The 26,295-nt window shown below is 39.4% G+C and overlaps 1 long non-coding RNA gene across 1 annotated transcript in view; it reads right to left on the bottom strand.

Moving 5' to 3' along the window:
- Positions 1-23,319: 23,319 nt before the first annotated feature.
- Positions 23,320-26,295, bottom strand: part of LOC135096855 (uncharacterized) — a 139,877-nt gene continuing 136,901 nt past the window's right edge. Inside the window, exon 6 of the long non-coding RNA XR_010265116.1 lies at positions 23,320-24,115. This is a non-coding gene — a long non-coding RNA (uncharacterized LOC135096855). The remainder of the gene's footprint in view (positions 24,116-26,295) is intronic.

The following is a 26,295-nucleotide window of genomic DNA, read 5'->3' as shown; positions in this document are numbered from 1 at the left end:
AGCGTTTCCAACACCCCGCGGCTCTCCACGGCACAGTCTGCACCGCCGCCTCGCATTTCTCACGACCACGGCACACATTAATGTTACGGAGGCACAATTACCGGGGAAACTAACACACGGGCCGTCACCTTTACGTCACCACGAGATAATGGAGAGGCGACCAAAAACTGAATGAGTCTCTTCGTTCAGTTTACAGCACACGGTATTGATACGGACGCACAAGTACTAAGGAAACTAGCAAGCGGCCCGCTGTCTTGACGTAAACACGCGGTAGTGGTGAGGCGAGCAGGACTAAGGCGGCTGAGAGTTACAGATCCAGTGTCTCAGTTCGGAGGTTCATTGTTTCGAGTATTGTTCACGCAGCTGAGCCAAATGTCCACGGTCTCACAGTGCGGGAAATATCTATCGCACTCTTTAGTGTGTAGGAGGATACGTGAATTAAGGATGAGGTGTAATATCAGATCTCCAGATCTCAATGGTCTTTATTGTCACGTGAGACTAACCCGCGCTAACTCGAGTCATACATTGAAGCCTTACGTTGCCAGATTCGCCACGGAACATTAATCCAAGACGTGTGTGTGTGTGTGTGTGTGTGTGTGTGTGTGACGGGGAGAGAGAGAGAGAGAGAGAGAGAGAGAGAGAGAGAGAGAGAGAGAGAGAGAGAGAGAGAGAACTGCATGATTTCTATTCGAATTTTTTCTTTATCTTTTATTTATTTTTTTATCTATTATTTATCTATTTATTTATTGTTTGGGTGGGTATACACTCAGTGCCCCCACCACCATCGCAATTTGTGGCGGTGTGTTTCAGTCACTGTCATCATAATCATCATCATAATTCTCCTCATCTTTCTTTTCCTCTTCCTCCTTTTCTTCCTCCTCGTTCTCCTTTTCCTCCTCTTCATCATCATCATAATTATTCTCTTCCTCTTCCGCCTCATCATTAGAAATTTGTTCCTCTCCTCCTCTTCCTCCTCTTTCTCCTCCTCCTCTCTCTCTCATCTCCTCCTCACCATCATCACCATCATCATAATCTCCATCTTTCTCATCACAATCACCACAACCTTCACCTTCTCCTCCTCATCACCACCACCACCACCACCATCACAATCTATTTCTGATAATACTGCAGTACAAATGTCTTCCAATCATCCTATACGCATCATCATTTCTGTTTATTCCAGGTCACCCAAGCAACAGTTCTCTCTTCTCTCCAACTCTAATGGTTCTGTCAGCACTGTCTTGTTTTACCATCCTTTCGTTGACATTCTGCTTCCCTAATTGTCTGTCTATCACTGGCTCCGCGCTTACTGTGCCTTGCGTATGTCAACTTACTTCATCAATGCACTATCACCATCAAGAAGCGGGGTCGGGATTCACTTAAATGGACATGCCGTGACTCTCTATATATGACGAGGACAGACGAGACTACGAGTGAATATACCGGGTCAGTTTCACAGTCTCTTCGTAAGCTATTCAAACGAAACACTCCTCTTATTTGTTCGGAAGCTTACCAACTTAGGAAGCGTTTTTGGTTGATAGCTTACGAAAAGACTGTGGAATTGATCCTTTTGCCTTACCAGTTCAGTTTTCGGTACTCTCCCAAACGACAAGCAGTGTGCAAAGTTGATTGTGGAACCTGATGACGGCTAAAGCACTTTTGTTGGTTAGCCAGCAAGAGGAAAAAGGGTGACTCTGGAACTGGCCTGTCAGCAATAAGGCGGTAGTTTGAAGGGTTGGATTGGATGGGGACGATAGGTGGAAATAGGTAGGTGTGTTTCGTACAGGGACTGCCACGTGTAGACCTGATGTCTTCTTACAACTTTCCTTATTTTCTCATGTTCTCATGTTCTTTTAAGGAGGAGGAGGAGTGGTCAGACTTTCTCGCCTTCCACCTCCCTGGAATGCGTCTTCTGAGCGTCTGTAACCCTTTTCACCCTTTTGACACATCTTTTAATCACTAACCACTCCGAGATATATTTTCTTCTAAATTGCAAAATCTTTTTTTTTTAATGCCTTCCCTTTCCTGTAGATGATTATGAGGAGAACATACATTATTTTCAGTGTTGTGAATTGTTGCATACCGCAGTGGAAGGGCAGCAGGGTGTTGCGTCATGGCCTTCCCACTTCCCAGTTTTCTTATCTTGACTGGTGCGAGGTCGTCACGGTGGCCTGTGCTTTTACTGACGGCATGGCGCATTTCTTCACTCATTACATGGTCTAGGTAATAAATAGTCACGATTTATGTTTATTACACCGGTGCGAACAAGACAAAAATTTTACGTTACACAGTTTTGATAAAGAGTAATTCGAGTAGGTGGGAAATATTAAGGAATTTTCTATTACATCAATGAAAATAAATAGAAAAATCGTTAAGTACATTTTTTTTTCTTAGGAATAACATATTTTAGTCTATTTCTTTTCAATATATTTTAATCTTCCTTTCTGACATTATCTATTTTTTTTCCTTTCCAGAAAATAATCCCTCGAATTTCTTTTTACTCCTTAGGGGTTTAACTGAACGATTCCAAATAATTTCTTTATATATATTTTTTTTTCATGTGTGTGTGTGTGTGTGTGTGTGTGTGTGTGTGTGTGTGTGTGTGTGTGTGTGTGTGTGTGTGTGTAGGTAAGTAAGTAAAGTTTATTGCTTTATAATATTAATACAAGAATTACTGTAACATTTGCCTTTTCTAGCGAAGTGTGTTGAGCCGCAGCTCGTGCAGACTTGCTTGAGTTGAGCCATTGTCACACAGAGAGCAATCACGCTTTGATGTGAATGATCGTTTTCAAAGATATACACAATCACACACAAAAAGATATAAATTAACGTTAATTACATGCATACACATTCATACACATTGTTACCATCAAGCGGGTGAAAGAAGTTGTTGTTGTGCAAGCGAGTTTGTCATTGAGGAAGGAAAGGACCTGGCGGTGAGGGCGAGGATCAGGACGAGGCCTAAGTCAGCGAGTTTCTTGTACGGTCGGTGTTGAGATAATGTTGATGTAAGGAGATGAAGGATGCTTGCTATGACATGAGGCTGAGATGAGGCCGGCCTTAACGCCGTCGCTAATGGATGACGATGGACAGGGCAGGAAGCCAGGCACTAGCTGAGGACGACAGGGACACTTTGCTGAGGACACTCGTGCAGGGAGGACGTGTGTCGGTGCAGAGACAGAAGTAGATAGACCTACCTAGAGCACCTGTCAGAAAGGGCGTGCGCGTTACTTAACGATTACCCAAGACCCAAACACGTTTTGACCGAATTCAAGCGGATCCCACCGGATTCAATCGGACTCAATAAATGATTCGTATCATCGTGTAGGTCTGAATCAACTTTTGCCGCCTGCTGGCGGTAATACACACACACACACACACACACACACACACACACACACACACACACACACGTATACATATACACACACACATACACACATACATATACTTACATATACACTTAAGCATACATACATACATATACACATACATATACATACACGTACATATGCACACATACATACATACATACATACATACATATACATGAGTAATATAACTGGAACATTTATGGGAAATAATAATAATTTCAACAAAATAATAATAGCATAATGACTTACAGAATTATACTTCTATTTAGATATAACACATTAGTAATAGTAATTAGTGACATTATCTACAGCAATAAATGAAGAAAAAGATTGAGTTACAATTGATATTATATATTTTATAAGATAATAAATGTTTTTTTTTACTTTTTTTTTAATATCTATATAGTTTTCCTTCTTTCATTTTTTTTTTTTCATATCCAGAGATAAGGTGTTAAATGTTCTTGGAACAAAACTAATAACATTTTTTCTAAATAATTCAGTTCTGAATGTTGGACAAACTAAATCTAAATTACTACTTCCAGTATGCTGAGTACTTTCTATGAACTTAAAAACAGTGTTTTGTCCTATTCTTTTGTAAATCAGTAGTAAGGTAAAAAAAAAAAAATATGAATAGAGTAAAAATCAAGAATATTTAATGAAAAATAAAAGTTAGCTGTCGAGTCCATTTTTTTTTTTTTTTCATGAAATAAATACAACAAAAATTTTTTTTCTGAATTATAATTAGCTTTGAGAGAAATGAATGCCATGTACTGGCCCAGATAGGCACACAATATGTTCCATCTTTTAAAGTTAATTTTTCATATTCATCTTTAAAGCTATGAATGATCCATGTGTGTGTGTGTGTGTGTGTGTGTGTGTGTGTGTGTGTGTGTGTGTGTGTGTGTGTGTGTGTGTGTGTGTGTGTGTGTGTGTGTGTGTGTGTGTGTGTGTGTGTGTGTGTGTGTGTTATGCCTATTGCACATCTACATGACTTTATTTTTACTTCTATTGAAGTTGGACAGAAAATGAAATTTTAACTTTTTGTATTACTTGTGTTTTTGTCAGTAAACAACAACAACAACAACAACAACAACAACAACAACAACAACAACAACAACAACAACAACAACAACAACAACAACAACAACAACAACAACAACAACAACAACAACAACAACAACAACAACAACAACAACAACAACAACAACAACAACAACAACAACAACAACAACAACAACAACAACAACAACAACAACAACAACAACAACAACAACAACAACAACAACAACAACAACTACTACTACTACTACTACTACTACTACTACTACTACTACTACTACTACTACTACTACTACTACTACTACTACTACTACTCACATATCTATAGGTGTTAGCGTTGAGCATACTGTTTGATGCGGTCTCCCTGAAGATTCTTGGCTCATTTCTCAACAACCTGAAGGCTTTCCTGGTGGCAGATTGTGCTGCATTACAATCAACACATCATTAACAATAGCATCATCAATATTTTCATTCATTTTCAACTTTTTATATCACCAGATCTGTCACGTCACTAATTACTTTTTGTAATGTCATTATTCTATCAAGTACTTTCCAGCTCTCCTACATTTCCTCAACAGTTTAATATTTTCCAAGCCTCCTTTACTTTCTCTATTTATTTATCCATCTGTTTATTCCTGTCCTTGTATTTCCTCCATCCATGCTCCAACCCTCTGATTCTTCCCTTGTCCTCTTCCTCTTCCTCACACACTCCATCACTCCATCCTCTATCTTTTTTTTTTTTTTTTTTTTTTTTTATGTAGGAAGGATACTGGCCAAGGGCAACAAAAATCTAATAAAAAAAATGCCCACTGAAATGCCAGTCCCTAAAAGGGTCAAAGCAGTGGTCAAAAATTGGTGGATAAGTGTCTTGAAACCTCCCTCTTGAAGGAATTCAAGTCATAGGAAGGTGGAAATACAGAAGCAGGCAAGGAGTTCCAGAGTTTACCAGAGAAAGGGATGAATGATTGAGAATACTGATTAACTCTTGCGTTAGAGAGGTGGACAGAATAGGAGTGAGAGAAAGAAGAAAGTCTTGTCTAATTTTCTTTCTCTCATCTTGTCTCCTTCACATACTCCATCCTTCATTTATTTCCATCCTTGCATGTTTAAGTCTTCTTATTCCCTTCCTATCCTCTCCCTCACACACTCCATCACTCCATCCTTCATTTGTTTCCATCCTTACTTGTTCAAATTCTCTCATTCACCTCTTATCCCTTCCGTCACAGACTCCATCACTCCATCCTTGCCTGCTCTTATTCTCTTATTCTCTTCTCATCCTTTCCCTAACAAGTTCCAACACCCTTACACTTCAGTGGAGGTCAAACTCTCTAACCCATAGCTTTCAACACCCAGCCTGCACATTCCAGATGCTGTCACACATCCCTCCTGCCTTCCAAACACTGTCACACATCCCTCCTGCCTCCCACAGAAGGGTTTCATATCCCCTACTACAGTGCCCAGCATTCCTGGAAGTCCTATCTTCCGGCTCCCACAGAAGGGTTTCACATCCCCTACTACAGTGCCCAGCATTCCTGGAAGTCCTATCTTCCGGCTCCCACAGAAGGGTTTCACATCCCCTACTACAGTGCCCAGCATTCCTGGAAGTCCTATCTTGTCTTCGAATGTTCTGTAGTGCATGGTCTGGATCCCACCGAGGTACACGTGGCATTTCTGCTCCGTCATGTCCAGCAGCTGCTCTCGAACCTGTGTAAGAAGAGGTGGTGGTGTTGTACTTTTCCCTGTGATGGACGTGGAGCTGGTGTTTCCAAGAGTGGTTTTCTTTGCAGTGTTGTCAGTGAAAGGGAAGTTGAAAGTTAGGTTTACTTGAGTGTCTGATATCCTAAGACTTTTAGTAATAACAGGTGGTGATGGTAGTAGTGCTGTAATAATAATCCGTCTATCTATATGCCAGGCTGCCAGTCCCACAGGAGGTGGTCCAGGCAAAGCACCACACACTTATATACATATCATGAAGAAGAAGAAGAAGAAGAAGAAGAAGAAGAAGAAGAAGAAGAAGAAGAAGAAGAAGAAGAAGAAGAAGAAGAAGAAGAAGAAGAAGAAGAAGAAGAAGAAGAAGAAGAAGAAGAAGAAGAAGAAGAAGAAGAAGAAGAAGAAGAAGAAGAAGAAGAAGAAGAAGAAGAAGAAGAAGAAGAAGAAGAAGAAGAAGAAGAAGAAGAAGAAGAAGAAGAAGAAGAAGAAGAAGAAGAAGAAGAAGAAGAAGAAGAAGAAGAAGAAGAAGAAGAAGAAGAAGAAGAAGAAGAAGAAGAAGAAGAAGAAGAAGAAGAAGAAGAAGAAGAAGAAGAAGAAGAAGAAGAAGAAGAAGAAGAAGAAGAAGAAGAAGAAGAAGAAGAAGAAGAAGAAGAAGAAGAAGAAGAAGAAGAAGAAGAAGAAGAAGTTCCTGCAACAAGCAAGAAAAGTAAGATCGCGGTGTGCCAGTGTCAAGCGACCTAACGCCTGGCAAACAATCGCCACAGATATCTAAAGTTGCTAGTAAACTTATTGACTTTATGGGATGAACTTTACAAAATAACTCAGGAGAGGTAATACTAATACTACAGTTCTGTAGCCAGACCCCATCTCGAATAATGCGTGCATGGAAAAGTTGGAGGGAACACAGCGGAGAATAAGAGAGATGGTTACTATACTATTCATCACTCAAACTAAAACAATAATCGCAGCATTCTTAAAACAACTGCTAAAAGCAAAACATTACTCCTTAATCGGATCGTTAACCCTTTGACTTCCACTAGGTACGCCTTTCGCTAATCACCAGTCAATCTGAGACACCTTTACTCGATCGACAGCCATTTTGAACTGGAAAGAAATTGCAAAATGTATTCTTTTCATCGCTAACTTTTTCATAGAAGCTTATAAAGACTTCACGCATTGCCTCTAGTGATGCTAATTGTTTGGTGACTCAGTGAAAGGTTAACGTAACTCACTAACATCCAAGTGTCGATGACCTTCACCTGTTACGCGTCACTCACTTTATATCCGACAGTGTAGTAGGCCACAAATATCCTCGTTGTGGCCAGCAGGTCTGTTGCTGTTTGTTCATCCTTTGTGTTCCTCTCTCTTAGTGTGTGTTAGATATTTCTGGTCTGCTGTCGTTAGTTCTTCTTTGTGTTCCTTTGTCTTTCTCTTCCTCCTCCTCCTCTCCCTAAAAGACATCTGGAGCGTGTTGACACGAGCAAGAGTAGAAAGAAGATGAAGATGAGGAGGAGGAGGAGGAGGAGGAGGAGGAGGAGGAGGAGGAGGAGGAGGAGGAGGAGGAGAAGGAGGAGGAAATGAGATGCCTTTTTTTTTTCCATATCTCTAATTTCCCCCCCTTCTCTCTCTCTCTCTCTCTCTCTCTCTCTCTCTCTCTCTCTCTCTCTCTCTCTCTCTCTCTCTCTCTCTCTCTCTCTCTCTCTCTCTCTCTCTCTCTCTCTCTCTCTCTCTCTCTCTCTCTCTCTCTCTCTCCCACACACACACACAGATAACCCAACCCTTGCCTTCCCTTCCCTTCCTCTACACTTTCTATCCCGGTGACTCAGTATAGTGTACATACATATTTCCTATTTGTTCATTGGTCGGCTCAATAAACGGCAATGAAGCGTCAAAGTTTGTGTTAACGCGTCCATTGGAGGGTCGTTTGATGTGCGGGGGGAATGGGACAATTCATACAGGCCTGGTAATTACAGGAGTTGTAATGATGATAGTAATAATAATAGTAATAGCAATAATGATAATGGTTGTTGTTTTTGTTGGTGGTAGTGGTGATGTGGTGGTGGGGGTGATGATACATCATTGGAAAAATACTATACACGTATGTACGACCTTGTTGCTACACACACACACACACACACACACACACACACACACACAGTAGGAAAAAAATGTTCACTTGAATGATTTAACTTTTTTCCTAATCTTTTCTTCTCAGCCTCATTAATTTGTACGCACGCACGGCTCTCTATTTAATGAAGCAGTTTTCCTACCTATATTTCTAACAAGAGGGACATCTGTCGTCTTTTTCTCGTGGTAGATGTCACTGGCTATGGCTGCCCTCTGACGTGACTCTTGGGACTGCCTTCTTCCTCTCCCCTTCCACATTCCCCACTCCTGTCTCTCTCCCACACCCTCTGCTTCTCATATCTCCTACACCTCCATCGCCCCTCCCCCCCCGTCGTCTCTCTCTCTCTCTCTCTCTCTCTCTCTCTCTCTCTCTCTCTCTCTCTCTCTCTCTCTCTCTCTCTCTCTCTCTCTCTCTCTCTCTCTCTCATTCTCACGGTCTTGTAGCTTTTATTCCTCCGCCCCCCTCTCTCTCCAGAAGCTAATCCGTAGATCAAGGAAATGATGAGCTCTCACCACCCTCGTCCTGCTCTGCGGATGATGTGTGTGTGTGTGTGTGTGTGTGTGTGTGTGGGACGTTGGAAGAGAAGAAAAAAAAAAAAAGAAGTAACATACACATAAAGACAAACACTTGAGGCAGTAGAGCCACAGCAAGCCAGCGTGAGTGTACGGCATCGTGGCATTAAACAATGGAGTGAAGGACACTCGTACTTGACCAAAACACATTTCTCTATAACTGCTCTTCTTATATACATTGTAAGCAGATTACCAAGAACATTTTATCCTTCCACATAAATAAAAAAAATAAAAAAAGTGAACAGACACTACCACCACCACCACCACCACCACCACACGGGATGGGACTCACAAAGGGGATGGAAAGTCACTACCTCACCAAACCTTCCTTTTATGAAGAAAACAGTAATAATCATAATTGGTTTCATTATTGAAAAGAATCATCAAAGTATATATCGCGGCATCAAGCACCGGACAGGCGGGATACCCCAGGTTCCCCACGCCTTTCAGAGCGTTGCAGCCGGTACCCTCTCCCCCTTCCGGCCCTCCCCTATGAATAACTAGATAAACTGGTAACATACCGAGAAAACAGAATGATAGTGACTGCGTGAGCGAGCCCCAGCGTGCGGCGGAGGGCCAGCCACATCGACACTGTTGGCGTCTCTCGATGGACTCAGTGCTGTGTGAGTGAGTGCACGAAACTCAAAACAAACTCTAAAAACTAAGTGCTGTGGTGTCGCTGTTTTATTGCTTAAAAAGACACAGCAACATTCGTGACGTGCCTCCAGTAACCAGAGACGCAGAGTGCCTCACTCAGAAACACTCACAAACATCACGTTACTTTATTTCCCGCAACGGGTGAATTCTCCTGTAAATAGTGCTTTAATTGAACTCTCCCTCAAGCCTATTAATATAAAGCAAACTTAAATACAGTGTTCCTGCCGCTGGTACAACACAGCAACACAGCAGCGGAACATGCAGCGTTGTTCATCAGTTTTCTGTCCTTGACGTCTGCTATTACTTTCCGTGAACGTTTTTGTGTTTTGTGGTCTGATTCCATCAAATTATTGGACGGACTGACAGATCTGCCCTCAGCGCTCCACTGCAGTAGTAAAGAAAAGAAAAAGTGATATATGTACACAACATAAAGAAACAAAGGCACCACAAGACTTCATACCATATATTTCCGGTCACCAGTAATTGCATCACTGGCGTATAAATGTAAACTGAAAAATGTGGTAGAAGTTATTCTTACACTTACATAATAATACAGAAGAAATAAATAAAATGTTTTAATCAGAATCTTACACACACACACACACACACACACACACACACACACACACACACACAAACACATACACACACACACACAGGTGTAATGGTGTGTTGTGTCGGTGATGGTGCAGCACGTGTGCCAGTCACTACACAACACAGGGGCGGGTTCCCACAGGCGGCTCCAGATCCGAGGACTGCCGACCGTTCTAAAGTTCTTGAATTTCCCCTACCACCATTTTCACTCCATGACTGATACTCCCATAACAGTCCACAGTACTTAACTTTATCTTATTATCGTTGTTAATATGAATATTCACATTAAAACAATAGCAGTAATTCTTATTGAACTTTTGGTGCGGCACGAACACAGTTAGGGAAATACTGTGTTCAAATATATCTTCTTTACTCTCCATAGCTATGGGGTTCCCATGGTTCAGTGGATAGAATGACAGTCTTTGGAACTTTAGATGCAGGGCGCCAGCGTTCGAATCCCTATAAATCATACAAAAAATAAAAGAACATAAAAGATGGCCTGATAAAAATGATTAGCATCATAATAAACAGTATTTTTCTTTAATTAACGCGAACATAAGATGAGGAAATAGACAAACTTTACAGTTAATTTGTTGGGTCCTCGTGGCTTAGTGGGTAGAGTGATGCATTACAAGTTTGGCGGGAGGGAAGCATGGGTTCGAACCCCCACTCGGAACTTGGTAAAAATTTCACAGAGCATCCACTCCAAAACCATGTAATGGGGCTGCCCAGGGGAGCAAGGAAGGTGTTCTGACCTCTCATGCTTCCACCACTTGGACCCCCCTGGCAACTACAAAGACCACCAAACTGACACACTCAGTCTGTTAAGGTCAGATTAGGAGAGCTTAGGATAGCTTAGGATAGGGTCAGTTCAGTGATCTATGTAACTGCCAGGGTCAGGAGCAAAGATCAGCAGAAACACTACCATCAGCAGATGGAAGAGGATGAAGCGGCAGCACTAACACCACCGAGGGAAAGATTAAAATTAAAAATATGTAATTACAATGAGAAAAATGAATTACAAGTAGAAAAATTGCAATTAAGAAAATAAGCGGCAACACTAACACCACCAGGGGAAGCATTAGAATTAGAACAAGTAGACTTAGGAAAATGTATTACAATAAAAAAAAAATGAATCACAATTAAAAATATATTACAATTAAAAGAATAAAACTGAAGAAAATTAGAATTAGAATAATTAGAATTAGAATAATTAGAATTAGAATAATTAGAATTTTCTAGAATAATTAGAATTAGAAACAGAAGAATTATAATTTTAATTAGAAGGATAAGAAAAATTTGATTTAAAGAATTATAATTACAATTAGAAGAATTAAAATAAGAATTAGAATTAGAATAATTAGAACTGGAATCAAAAGAATTAAAGAATTAGAAACTACAACAGCATCAGAGCGGAAGCAGTATTTAATGTATTTCTGGTGATCTGGCAGTCAAAAATTATAGGATAAGTGTCTTGAAACCTTCCTCTTGAAAGAGTTCAAGTCATAGGAAGATGGAAATACAGACACAGGCAGGGAGTTCCAGGGTTTACCAGAGAACGAAATGAATGATTGAGAATACTGGATAACTATTGCATTAGAGAGGTGGACAGAATAAGGGTGTGAGAAAGCAGAAAGTCTTGTGCAGCGAGGCCGCGGGAAGAGGGAAGGCATGCAGTTAGCAAGATCAGAAGAGCAGTTGGCATGAAAATAGCGGTAGAAGATAGCAAAAGATGTAACAATGCGGCGATGAGAAAGAGACTAAAGACAGTCAGTTAGAAGAGAGGAGTTGATAAGACGAACAGCTTTTGACACCACCCTGTCTAAAAAGAGCGGTATGAGTGGAACTCCTCCTCCTCCCAGTACATGTAAAGCGTACTCCATATATGGGCGAATAAGGACGGATTCAGAGTTAGCAGCTGGGGGTCGTGACAAAAACTGGCGGAGACGTCTCAGAACACCTAACTGTCTTCATAGAAGCTGTTTTAGCTAGAGATGAGACGTGAAGTTTCCAGTTTAGATTATAAGTAAAGGACAGACCGAGGATGTTCAGCGTAGAAGAAGGGGACAGTTGAGCATCAATGAAGAAGAGGGGATAATTGTCTGGTAGGTTGTGTCGAGTTGATAGATGGAGGAATTGAGTTTTTGAGACATTGAACAATACTTAATTTGCTCTGACCCAATCAGAAATATTAGAGAGATCAGAAGTCAGGCGTTCTGTGACTTTCCTACGCGAACTGTTTACTTCCTGAAGGGTTGGACGTCTATGAAAAGACGTGGAAAAGTGCATTGTGGTATCATCAGCGTAGGAGTGGATAGGACAAGAAGCTTGGTTCATACCATTGATGAATAATAAGAAGAGAATGAGTGACAGGACAGAATCCTGAGGAAGACCACTGTTAAGAGATTTAGGAGAAGAACAGTGACCGTTTACCACAGCAGTAATAGAACTTTCAGAAAGGAAACCTGAGATGAAGTTACAGAGAGAAGGATAGAAGCCGTAGGAGGGTAGTTTGGAAATCAAAGCTTTGTGCCATACTCTATCAAAAGCTTTTGATATGTCCAAGGCAACAGCAAAAGTTTCACCAAGATCTCCAAAAAGGATGACCAAGACTCAGTAAGGAAAGCCAGAAGATCATCAGAGCTGCCTTGACGGAACACATACTGGCGATAATATAGAAGGTTGTGAAGTGATAGATGTTTAAGAATCTTCCTGTTGAGAACAGATTAAAAATCTAGATAATCAGGGAATTAAAGCAATAAGACGTTAGTTTGAGGGATTACAACGGTCACCCTTTTTAAGAACAGGCTGAATGTAGGTAAGCTTCCAGCAAGAAGGAAAGGAAGATGTTGACAGAGAGAGTTGAAAGAATTTGACTAGGCGAGGTACAAGCACGGATGCACAGTTTCAGAGAACAATAGGAGGGACCCCATCAGGTCCATAAGCCTTCCGAGGGTTTAGGCCAGCAAGGGCATGGAAAACATCATTGCAAAGGATTTTAATAGGTAGCATAAAGTAGTCAGAGGGTGGAGGAGAGGGAGGAACAAGCCCAGAATCGTCCAAGGTAGAGTTTTTAGCAAAGGTTTGAGCGAAGAGTTCAGCTTTAGAGATAGATGAGATGGCAGTGGGAAAGATGAAAAAGCAAAGTTATTGGAGATGTTTTTGGCTAGGTGGCAGAAGTCATGAGGGGAGTTAGATCTTGAAAGATTTTGAAACTTTCTATTGATGGAGGAGTTTTTTGGTTAATTGGAGAAGAGAGTTAGCATGGTTCCAGGGAGAAATATAAAGTGCATGAGATTCAGGTGATGGAAGTCTCAAGTACCTTTGAGTACTGTTTAATTTCATTTGAACATGTGAGCCAGTGAGCCAGATATTTCTGGCAATTCACAATTTCAACACAATTTCAATTCACAATTACAACTAACGACTGCTGTCGTTAGTTGTAATTTTAGCCTTACTGTGAAAAACAATGCACTTCGATTTAGAGGCATCATGGCCACTCCATCCTTAAGTTTCTTAATATACACTTTTAATGATTGAAGCGAGGTTTTCATATCAAACTTCTCTTTTTCATTGCATGTAACTTTCAGTTTATTTAAAAGCCATTCCTCATCTTTATCTGTTGTACAATCACTGTTACCACCATTCATTAATCTCTTACTAAACACTTCAATAACATTATTAATATAATTTTCACCGTCAATAACACCAGACCACTTTGTTTTATCAGACTGTTGCTTAACCTTTCAAAAATTCTTTCATATTCTTGTTTCCAATTTTTTTCTTGAATTGCGACAGATCTTTCTTCCGTTTCATTTTTCTCACACAAAGACCAAGCTTCTTTGAACACTTTCCCACTCATATTAATTTTCCGACATTCATCAGAGTTTCTATTTCTTCCAGTAATTAGCCATTATTGATAATCGTCCCGTGATTTAGCATACAAATGTTTGACTCGTCTATTCCATCCTGGTATTACACTGAACTTGTTCCTGTCAATAACCTGCTGTGCATAATGACTAGAAGAGTACAAAACATTACCACCAATTATCATATCAATCTCCTCAATTTGTGCAAGGTGGTCAGCTTTCTGGCAACCAACACTACACCATCTAGGTGCCTCGCAGGGCATAATGCCTTGTGTATTACCAATAATATTTTAAAATGCATCTGGAAAATCACTTTTTTTTTCCCCATTGGATAAAACACTTATTTCCATGTTCAATTATAATAGTGCTACAGACATTGTTAGACACCCAAGTGAACGTTTGCCGCCATTGGTAAATGATCAGATCCGACAAGTTGATACAGAGCCTTAACATGGTTGACACAGACATCCTTTGAGCTTCCTCCTACAATATGGTCTAACCACTTACAGCAGCAGTTACTGTAAGGTATAAAAATCAAAGTGTTACCGTCCATCACGTTAAAATCCAGACAACACAAACAATTTCTCTCACAAAAGGTCACCAAGTTGTTCCAGGCTCTGCTTATAAAAGGATCTGCATCAAAACCACCTAAAATAAAAATTAAATTAAAATCATGATTGATTAAAACACTTGAAATGTTCCAAGGCAAACCACCTGTGAAGATATTCTTCAAGTGTCTTCCTTTCCCATGTTACACTCCTCATATATACATTTATTATAACAATGTTCAAATAACCCACTGGTAATTGCAAAGCAATATAATTTTTCTCAAACAGAAACACCTTTACCTTAAAGGTCAAATCTTTCTTCCATATACAGGCCAGTCCACCTTCACACCTCCCTACATTGGATACAAGAGCCTTTCCAGAGTAGGCAGCTTGCACACTTACACCCTCATATTTCTCACTGACAAAATCTGTCACCAAGTCTGTCCTCTAAAACAAAAGTCTCTTGTAGAAAAATAAATTCATACTGAAAACCAGTTAAAGTGCGAATGACATCAATATTCTTCTTTAAAGAACAACAATTATATGTGCAAACTTTAACATCCATATCGAAAAACAAAAAACGATATATATATATATATATATATATATATATATATATATATATATATATATATATATATATATATATATATATATATATATATATATATATATATTTTCATGTATTGACTTCAGCTAAAGAACAACAATTATATGATCAAACTTTAACATCCATATCGAAAAACGAAAAACGTTATATATATATATATATATATATATATATATATATATATATATATATATATATATATATATATATATATATATATATATATATATATATATATATATATATATATATATATATATATATATATATATATATATATATATATATATATATATATATATATATATATATATATATATATATATATATATATATATATATATATATATATATATATATATATATATATATATCGTTTTTCGATATGATAATGATATGATAATATTATATATTTATATATATATATATATATATATATATATATATATATATATATATATATATATATATATATATATATATATATATATATATATATATATATATATATATATTATCATATCATTATCATATCGAAAAACGATATATATATATATATATATATATATATATATATATATATATATATATATATATATATATATATATATATATATATATATATATATATATATATTTTTTCTTTTTTTTTCTTTTTTTTTTCTTTTTTATGTAAGAAGGACACTGGCCAAGGGCAACAAAAATCAATAAAAAAATGCCCACTGAAATGCCAGTCCCGTATATATATATATATATATATATATATATATATATATATATATATATATATATATATATATATATATATATATATATATATATATATATATATATATATATATATATATATATATATATATATATATATATATCGTTTTTCGTTTTTCGATATGGATGTTAAAGTTTGCTTATAAAATTGTTGTTCTTTATCTGAAGTCAATACATGAAAATAGCTGGACGAAAATAGTCAAACTGACATCGTCTTTCGACACAAGACCCGAATAACATGAATCAATCAGCACAGGTCCCACAGTGACAAACACATGGACACCAGCCACTTCACCAAACTACATACACCTAATAACTACATACAAATGATGCACCGTCTCACCACAGGTATGGAACTGACGCAAAATTCTCCACCGGGACCCCCGCCATGTTTAATTTATCTCACCCTCTCATCGCTGGAATAATCACTAATACCTATACAAATTAACCCTGCTACTGACCCAAACCTGAATACCGTTGCATAAAGAGTCAAAAGAGATATTTGACACAAAATACAGATCCTGGACACACCTCTGACACGTCTGCACGCTGCCTAAGCTGGGCTCCTCTGAGACCCGGAAACAACAACGATACGTTGTCAGTCACTGCCTGTGTCCGGCTAAAGTAACACAATCCTACAATCCTATTAAACATTAAACATAAACATGTACGAACATTTATGCACTTAATTCCCAAATTTCCCTGCCTAATGCATTTCATGTAATTCAATAGTCCAACATAATTACCAACATAGACGAAGTTATAACTAAAACACCACAGTACAACCCATAAATAAACCACGCCAAGGTGGTTCACTTATTCAGTGATACTTACATATTACATATCACATATTGCATACAACACAGACCTTACATAGAAATAAATTTCTAATATATTGTGATTTTTACTATAATCACAATACATATATGCACTACATTTTTTTCATACTTGGAGGAGACCAGCCGAGGCCACAAAAACCGGAAAATGTCCGTTTATGTTCTGCTGTCATAGAAATAACGCTGACACTGAAACTCAAGTTTAATAACGATTTCTCAATGTAAAGTCATAGGTGAAAATAAAAAAAAAGAAACAGGTTCCATAGTTACCTATTAAAAGATATGAATAAGTGAGGGTACTGGTTAACTCCTGCATTCGCTGCATTTACATTAAGTTTAGGGTATAACTTTCAAAGTAACCACTGTGACTATAAAACGCGCAATCGAATACTTCAGGGATTTAAGTGCCAATAGCTACAATTTAGCTTACAAGTCTTACTCAAATTACCATATTACCATTACCTATTATCCAATGGTTAATATCATGACGTCAGTAATCTTCATTATTATCGCTATTCTCGTTGTAATCAGTCTCATATGCACTTGATCTGCATCCTGTGCAAAACAAGTCACGTCACCAATTGTGAAGGGATGTCACCACCAAGTAAACAAATCTATCAAAAAGGTTGCTGATCTCATTACCATCGCTACCGTTACATGAAATCCGTACAGAGGCGGTGTTCACTTCCTTGCTAATGAAACACGAGGCCAAACAGCAGAGGTCACTGGCTGATCTGTCATCCCTGTCAGCCCACCCGGTGACCCGCGCTGACCTTTCTCAATCCATGGTAGATCCCCACGCTAAATGTAGTTGTTATAGTTCAAGTAATGTGGGCGTATGCACACACACACACACACACACACACACACACACACACACACACACACACACGGATGTGAAAAAAAATGTGCATAAAATTTTCTGAACTCATTTCAAACTTTTATTTTCTGGCAAAACCAAGCAAGTCCGGGACAAAACTTTTCTAATAAACTTAGTCTTCCGGGGCAGGTTGGGCTGGGACCTCACCAGACTCCTAAAGCAGTACTTCGCTGCCAATTTAAAAAAGGCGGAGTGGGAACAATAGCAGAAATATATGTTCTTTGAATTACGCAACAACAATTATTCAGAGGTGAGTGACCGAACGCTTCCATAACACAGCAAGTCATCACAAGACAGGCGGGTATGTGAGACTGTCTCGTGGATTATTCAGAGGTGAGTGACCGAACGCTTCCATAACATAGCAAGTCATCACAAGACAGGCGGGTATGTGAGACTGTCTCGTGGATTTTTTTGATAGCATCAGAAAACGTCGTGTAATATTAAAGTGTAACTTCAGGAGTACATTTGCACACTAAACTAGCTTACATTTAGGGAATGTGCTACATTCAAGTCAGACTACACACACACACACACACACACACACACACACACACACACACCCACACAGTTGGTAGCGCAGTGGTTGGTACGCCTGATTCATACTCTGGAGGACTCAGGTTCGAATTCTGGGTAAGGTCAGAAGTCTTTGGGTGGACTTCTTTGCAGTGCAGCCCCTGCTCACCTGGCAGTGATTAGGTACCTGGTGTAAATCGGAATTAGTGACCCGCAGCTAGGTAGGATAAACAAACTCTGAATAGTAAAATACACAGGGGTGACCTGACTATCCCGGGGCTAGTCTACCAGGCTGACCGGCGCCATCTGGCACCCAAAGTATCAACTTGTAACATACTTCCTTAAGGTTAAATGTGTATGTATATTACTGTATAAGTACGCAATATGTGGTTGTTCAGCTATAAGGCTGCAAGATTAATAAACCGGATATTATTATTATCAATTATAATTATCATTATTATTTATAATTATTACTATTATTACACACACACACTCCCGAACTCATGCCATGTTTCTCCCTATTTAAAGACCATAAGAACATAAGGAAAGCTGCAAGAAGCTAGTAGACCTATACGTGACACCCTCTGCAAGACAACAAGAAAAAAAAAAAAAAACATACCATCTATAGCCAGTTTGTAGCCACTTATTCTTATCAACTATACAATGGATTTGAAATACTCTCAATGCTGACGATACGAAATTTCTGTGTCAAAAGTCCTTCACAGGCACCAGCGCGCCCTGCATCACTCCGCCTCACGCACCACCCCAGCAAAGACTGGCCAGGGTCACCACTCACCACTGCCACGCACCATTTCTCATCCTCGCTGGTCTGTTGCTCGTACATACCACCAATATATTATTTTCTTCGATCAACAACTTAAATTTCTATGATTTAGGAGCATCTTCTTGTAGCTATCTCATCATATGATTACTTAGTGCAGCGCAAGGTGGCTTTAGTACCAGGTGGATATCACATAAACCATCTTTATCTAGTTGGTGAAGCTTATCGTGATGGCAAACCTTACTGAATGCGCACATGCCTCGTCAGACTTAGTAATCTAGTTTAGTCACTGCTATCCGTTTTCAACATAAACACATCCAGGCTTATAAACAACTGGTGCCCATAGTCTACTGTTGCAGAACAGAGAATATCATAGTCAGGTCCTAATTTCTAGTCCATCTTGATCAACCAGGAGAGAAGGGAGGAAGGGATGAGGGTGGATGGTCATTTCAGGGTTAACAAAGCGTCAGTAGCTCCAACTAGCTCGTTGTGCGGTCTCCAATCCTCAAAAATATTCGCTTCATATCTTGTTTCCTTCGCACAACTTTTCATTATTTTAAGGCAAGAATTCAAATATGTTAAAACTAGTGGTGTTTCTGCAAATTATACACAGGCATCTGTAAAACAAGGGTGAAATTATCATTATCGTACGTTACTGTAACGAGACAGATCTGAAGCACTTAACATAAAAGGAAACGATTCTTGTGTGTGTGTGTGTGTGTGTGTGTGTGTGTGAGAGAGAGAGAGAGAGAGAGGATTATCCACCCTCGTTGCATGTTAGCAATGAAATACTCATTTGTAACATGTCATATATACTTCATATTTGTCAAGATATTGTAACATTGTAAACAGTAAAGGTTTAGCAGAAAATGAATTGATCCGATATTAAAATTGTGGCATGAATTTAACTGACTCTTACAATATTCCCTCCACTCTCCAGTGTCCACACACACACATACACACACACACACACAAAGTTGAGGATTACAGACTTAATTTACTTCAAAACAGCATACCGACCAATACTGATCTAAAATCCAAGCAAAGTAAAATATCCCGGACAGAGCCTCTTCACAAGGGAATGTAAAAAAAAAAAAAAAAAAATCGGAAGAGAAAGGCTGCCGAAGGTTTAGTGAGGCGGTACAAAAGATCTGAGACGCTCTCCAAACACTCCAATTAGAGGCGATGGAAGGGCGATCAGTGTTGGTGGCAAGTGTGATGCCGGGGAGCAAGTATATCCTTAATTAACACGGTCGGAATATCACACGCACGAAAGAAGATTTTTATCAAAAGTTTTAATTTGTTCTGTTATTTCCAAAAGATCTCCAGTTTCAGTTTTCTCTATTATTTCGGAAATCAATCTGCACATTATAAGTTTCAAATGTGAGCCACAAAATTAATTTACCCGTCGTGCACTGAATAAGATGGAGGCAAATATTGCGATGCCGCGACACACAACCCTTTCAATTTTACCTTTTTGACAGCCGAATGTGTCGCTTTTTTTTTTCTTTGCATTTGCTGGTCTTCTTCAAACACACATATAAAATAGTAACAACAACAACAACAACAATAACACTGTTACTGTTACTGCACACTTTTCTATCCACAATATAATGAAAAAAAAAAAAAAAACATTGGAAGGGCAGCATTTCGATTACAACGTGAAGGAAACTCCATCAGCCGCCACAGCACCTCACGCATAAGTAACCCTTGCCGTGAAGACCAGCGGGCCATAACACAATTAGCTCACTAATGACTCTCACTAGACAATGACAAATGATCTGAGAGTATTAACAGTTCTCTTCATTTAATTAATTGATGAGAATGATCCAGACAGCTGCCTAGATCTTCGACCAAGTGCACACTGCCCTAACGTTATTCTTTACTCGCCTAAGAATCAGCGTCTCATTTTTTACTTATACTCGTGTATTCCTTATTATTATATTCTGGCTAGGAAAAATGTACAGTGTAGGAAATAAAGCAGAGAGTTATCTTTTTGGGTCTTTTTTTTTATCTTTTATATGTAGGAGGGGCACCGGCCAAGGGTGACACATATGCAATAAATATAAAAGCCCCACCAAGGTGCCGGTCCACGAACAGAGTCGAAAGCGGTAGTCAAAAATTACAGGATAAGTGTCTTGAAGCCTCCCTCTTGAAAGAGTTCAAGTCATAGGAAGGTGGAAATACAGAAGTAGGCAGGGAGTTCCTGAGTTTACCAGAGAAAGGGATGAATGATTGAAATAGTGGTTAATTCTTGTATTAGAGAGGTGGACAGAATAGGGGTGAGAGAAAGAAGAAAGTCTTGTGCAGTGAGGCCGCGGGAAGAGGGGAGGCATGCAGTTAGCAAGATCAGAAGAGCAGTTGGCATGAAAATAGCGGTAGAAGACAGCTAGAGATGCAACATTGCGGCGACGAGAGAGAAGCTGAAGACAGTCAGTTAGAGGAATTGCTAAGATGAAAAGCTTTTGATTCCATCCTGTCTAAAATAGTGGTACGAGAGGAAGCCCCCCCACCCAACAATATATGTAAAGCATATTTCATACATGAACGGATAAGGCCTCTGTACAGAGTTAGCAGCTGGGGAGGTGAGAAGAACTGGCGGGGATATCTCAGAACACCTAACTTCATAGAAGCTCTTTTACCTAGAGATGAGATGTGAAGTTTCCAGTTCAGATTATAAGTAAAGGACAGACTGAGGATGTTCAGTGTAGAAGAGGGAGACAATTGAGTGTCATTGAAGAAGAGGGGATAGTTGTCTGGAAGGTTGTGTCGAGTTGATAGATGGAGGAATTGAGTTTTTGAGGCATTGAACAATACTAAGTTTGCTCTGCCCCAATCAGAAATATTAGAGATATCAGAAGTCAGGCGTTCTGTGGCTTCCCTGCGAGAATCATTTACTTCTTGAAGTAGTAGTAGTAGTAGTAGTAGTAGTAGTAGTAGTAGTAGTAGTAGTAGTAGTAGTAGTAGTAGTAGTAGTAGCAGTAGTAGTAGTAGTAGTAGCAGAAGCAGAAGCAGCAGCAGCAGCAGCAGCAGCAACAGCAGCAGCATCTCTTTCCTAAATACATACTTAATCATGTAATGATGTCCAAACGCACCTGAGCCCAGATTGCCTACACACCCACTTAAAGAAAGGAAGAAAAGGACAAATATAGATAAGAAGTCATAATACCGATAGGAGAGCACAAGTGTAGCTCAGGTCTTGTATACGACAATTAGGTAAATACACACACACACACACACACACACACACACACACACACACACACACACACATTCCGCTGATAAAAAGGAATTTCAAAGGATGTAGAAAAACGAGACAAAAATCAAAGTATTTCCATTCTGAATAGCTATGAATGTTGCTCTAGTGTTCTCTCTTATGTAGGATTTTATAGTGAACTGTAAGCTGCCTTACATTTCTTTCTTAACTTGATACCGTTCGCGCTTATTTTTAGAGTACGATTAAGGGAGAAAAGTATATGATAGTTGTACAACAGCAGAAGCAGCAGCAGCAGCTGCAGTAGTAGTCGTAGTAGTAGTAGTAGTAGTAGTAGTAGTAGTAGTAGTAGCAGTAGTAGTAGTAGTACATAAGAACATATGAACATAAAGAATAAGGGAAGCTGCAAGAAGCCAACAAGCCAGCACGTAACAGTCACCCTATGAAACATACATACAGTATCTACTTATTTTCGTGTATCATCACTATCCATACATTCCTATAATTTTCTGAAGCTTAGTACCAACAGTTTGATTAATGAGCCCATTCCATTCATCTATCACTCTATTTCAAAACTAATTCCTTCCTCTCGTTTTCTTAAACCTAACTTATTTTCAAGTTTGAATCCGTTATTTTTTGTTCGTAGTAGTAGTAGTAGTAGTAGTAATAGTAGTAGTAGTAGTAGCAGTAGTAGTAGCAGTAGTAGTAGAAGTAGTAGTAATAGTAGCTACGGTAATAACACTCATGAAAATGATAACTACTAATATGAATGATAATGACATTAAACACTCACGTGTAATGTGCTGCACTGAAATATATTTTTAGCCAAGTGCAGCTTTGCATGCATGGACTGTGGAGGGTTTTAATGACTATAATGACAAAAATGCGTATCGGGTGACATTATATACGAATATTGAACGTGCTTTGTTATCAGGAATTATGATATTATGGAAAACCTTACACAGATCGTATTGGCTCATTATAGACTCTGTAAACTGAATAGATGAATGAATAAATAAATAAATAAATGAATAACAAATAGATAAATAAATAAATAAACAGATGAATGAATAAACTAGGAATATGACAGACCATAAGAATTTATTTACTTATTTATCTATTTTCCACAAGAGAGGCTCAACTCAACTTTCCTTTGTTGCTTTTCATGTGTGTACAAGAAAGGCAATTTTCCCTCATTAGCCGCGAGGTTCATGGTACAAATACTGCTTTGTTCGGTAATCATTAAGCACATTGTTACAAACTCTTCATTATCATCGTCACCATCTTTAAATAACAGCTTATGAGAAAAACAACAAACAAAAGACAACGTTATAATGGAATGTGGAGAAAAATAATAGGCAGACATTTCTGAAATTAATTTAGCTTCCCTATTGAAACCATTTTTTACTTAGTTTTGTTAATGAACGACAATGACTTAGTTTTTTTACTTATTTATTTTTCTATTAACTAACCTCTCACACACGCGAAAACATAATCTCGTACTGCATCTCACATATTAATATCAAACCATGAAAAAAATCTAGAGGTATACGCCACATTCTCACAAGAAGGAGCAAGCACCCACCAGCCACACGAGCCACGCCACAATGCACGGGCGCCTTGAGATACCCCCCCTTCCCATCAAGGGGCGGCCAGGCGCTCGCAGGCGGCAAATTCCGTTTTCTGTGACGCGGAATACCCTGAGTATGAAGCAATTTTTAGCCTCCAGTGTCCAGGAAATTGACCTTTACACACACTGTTGCTCCCTCGTCGCCATGAAAACTCTTGCAAATGGGTTATATCTTCCACTTGTGATGTCAGTCCCGGGCGGGTGTGAGGGGGAAGAAGGGGCAGCGAGCAGCAACGGTGGAGAGAAATGGTGAGAACACAAAAAGCCTCTGCAGGGAGCCGGGACTGGCCGCCTTGACATGTTGTGGCTGATTTGAGAGAATGGCACCGCGGGAGGGGACTTGGCCACGCTGAGGGGACGCGAGACACTGGGCTGCAAAGGTTAAGGATTTTGAAGCTACAAAGATTCCCCTTAAATTGTTCCACTTTTTCGCAGCACACAGTGGCGGTGTCACTGGCTGGATTAAAGTGTCAGGAAAAAGGTAGCAGGGAGGGTGGATATCCTAGCATCTAAAGGGAGGTGGAGACGAAGAAGAGGGAGTGTGTGCTCTGAGAGCAGGTGAAAGATAAAGTGAAATGTACCGTGATGCTTGTGCTTTGTGGATGACGAAAAGAGAGACGAAAAGAAAACGATCACAGGACGAAACTAAGGAAAGGAAAGGGGTAAAGGAAGAGAAAGTGCCATGAAAATGTAGAGGGGATACCTGATTTTTTTTTCTGTGTGTGTGTGTGTGTGTGTGTGTGTGTGTGTGTGTGTGTGTGTGTGTGTGTGTGTGTGTGTGTGTGTGTGTGTTCAGTAATGACGCAGCAGCATGGAGATGATGCCCCTTCGATCTTGTGTTCCGAGTTCGTGATGAGTTCGCTTCCCGGCTTAAATCCGCGCCCTTAAAGAGCAAACTATTCAAATTATGCAGTCAAGTATAACAGGAGGAAAGGCAGCAGTAGTAACAGAGCCAGTAACCTTGATGCGGAGAAATCTCTCTCTCTCTCTCTCTCTCTCTCTCTCTCTCTCTCTCTCTCTCTCTCTCTCTCTCTCTCTCTCTCTCTCTCTCTCTCTCTCTCTCCACCAGAATATACAGCTTAACCTTTAGACATCCACGTTATCCGGGGAAGCTGGTATCATGGCTGGTACCAGCTTGAACTTACTAGGCGGTTAAGTAGCTTTGCTTGTGGTAGAGGTCAATATAAATGGTGCAGCATCGCATCTCAAAATATAAAACACGTAAGGCGGTGTGAAGAGTGTGGAAAGATACACTGCCCTTAGGTGTTGTCGCTTGCAGTAACTCACAGATGCCTACACGAGCACGCGAGAGGGAGGCTCATCGACCTGCAATCCCAGTGATTTCCCTGAAGAAGCGGTCATATCTCCTTCCATCTACATCTATCAGGATTTCTTGATACATTAATGCCTCAGGGTGTACTCTTAAGGTAGAATCGCTGCCACATATTCCATAACTGAATGTCATGAATTATCTATGAAGCAAGACACTTCCGGAACTAATTACAAGTGGACCTTTTGTAAACACTATTGACAAAACAGAGGGAGGTTTTACATCATCCCAGTGCAAAATGTGCAATGTGTGCCCACATCTGTGGATCACTGCAGGGCATGTTGTGTCTCTGCCCGGTCATAACATTGGTTCTCCACTCTTCAGACACGGGGACAAATATAAAATACTTAATCACATAATCGCAAATTAGTGTGTGTGTGTGTGTGTGTGTGTGTGTGTGTGTGTGTGTGTGTGTGTGTGTGTGTGTGTGTGTGTGTGTGTGTGTGTGTGTGTGTGTGTGTGTGTGTGTGTGTATACATGTGTGCGTGTTCGTGACACAATTGTTGTTGCATTTCGGGAACCATGGACTGGGTAGGGATTTCTTTTCTTTTTTTTTTCTTTCTGCAAAGTTTAATTACTTTTTATCAGCATCCTCTACTTGCAAAAAAAAAAAAAAAAAACATACATCATGATCTTTTAAGATGTGGTGAGTAATTTTACACCATGTCCATCTGGGTGTGTTGGTGGTGGCGGTGGTGATGCATGTCACTCCTGTCATGAAAAGCCTGCAAGGCGTCTGTCGCGGAAAAAAAAAAATAAAATAAAAAACTCTAGGAGTCGACAGGGAATGAGATGGAGAGATGGATCTGCGACAAACTAGAGAGAGTGGGCGCAACAGACGGTGGTGGGGAGAGAAGCAACTGAGAATATTCATTCATGGAGCCAACCTTTGACACTAGGGAGACAGCAGAGGAGAAGAGGTGATACATGTGAGCTGTTACACGTTGCAGTGTATCCGTTTATCAAGAGGAAAAGCGTTGGTGAAAGTGAGAAAGATGCACATGTGAAATATCTTAAAATTCTCGGGGGAAATTACCGCTGCATAATGATGCCAAACACTTACAATATAAACACACCAAAAGCTTCAGCCTCGTATGTTTCTTCTCGCCGGATGTTTAATGTAACAGCGTATCTTTGAAGTTCTGGATGATCCCAAAGGTGTGTGTGTGTGTGTGTGTGTGTGTGTGTGTGTGTGTGTGTGTGTGTGTGTGTGTGTGTGTGT

Source organism: Scylla paramamosain, unplaced genomic scaffold (genome assembly GCF_035594125.1).
Source record: "Scylla paramamosain isolate STU-SP2022 unplaced genomic scaffold, ASM3559412v1 Contig8, whole genome shotgun sequence".
Lineage (NCBI taxonomy): Eukaryota > Metazoa > Arthropoda > Malacostraca > Decapoda > Portunidae > Scylla > Scylla paramamosain.
The sequence above is the reverse complement of the archived record's forward strand: the minus strand, read 5'-3'. Positions and strand labels throughout refer to the sequence as shown.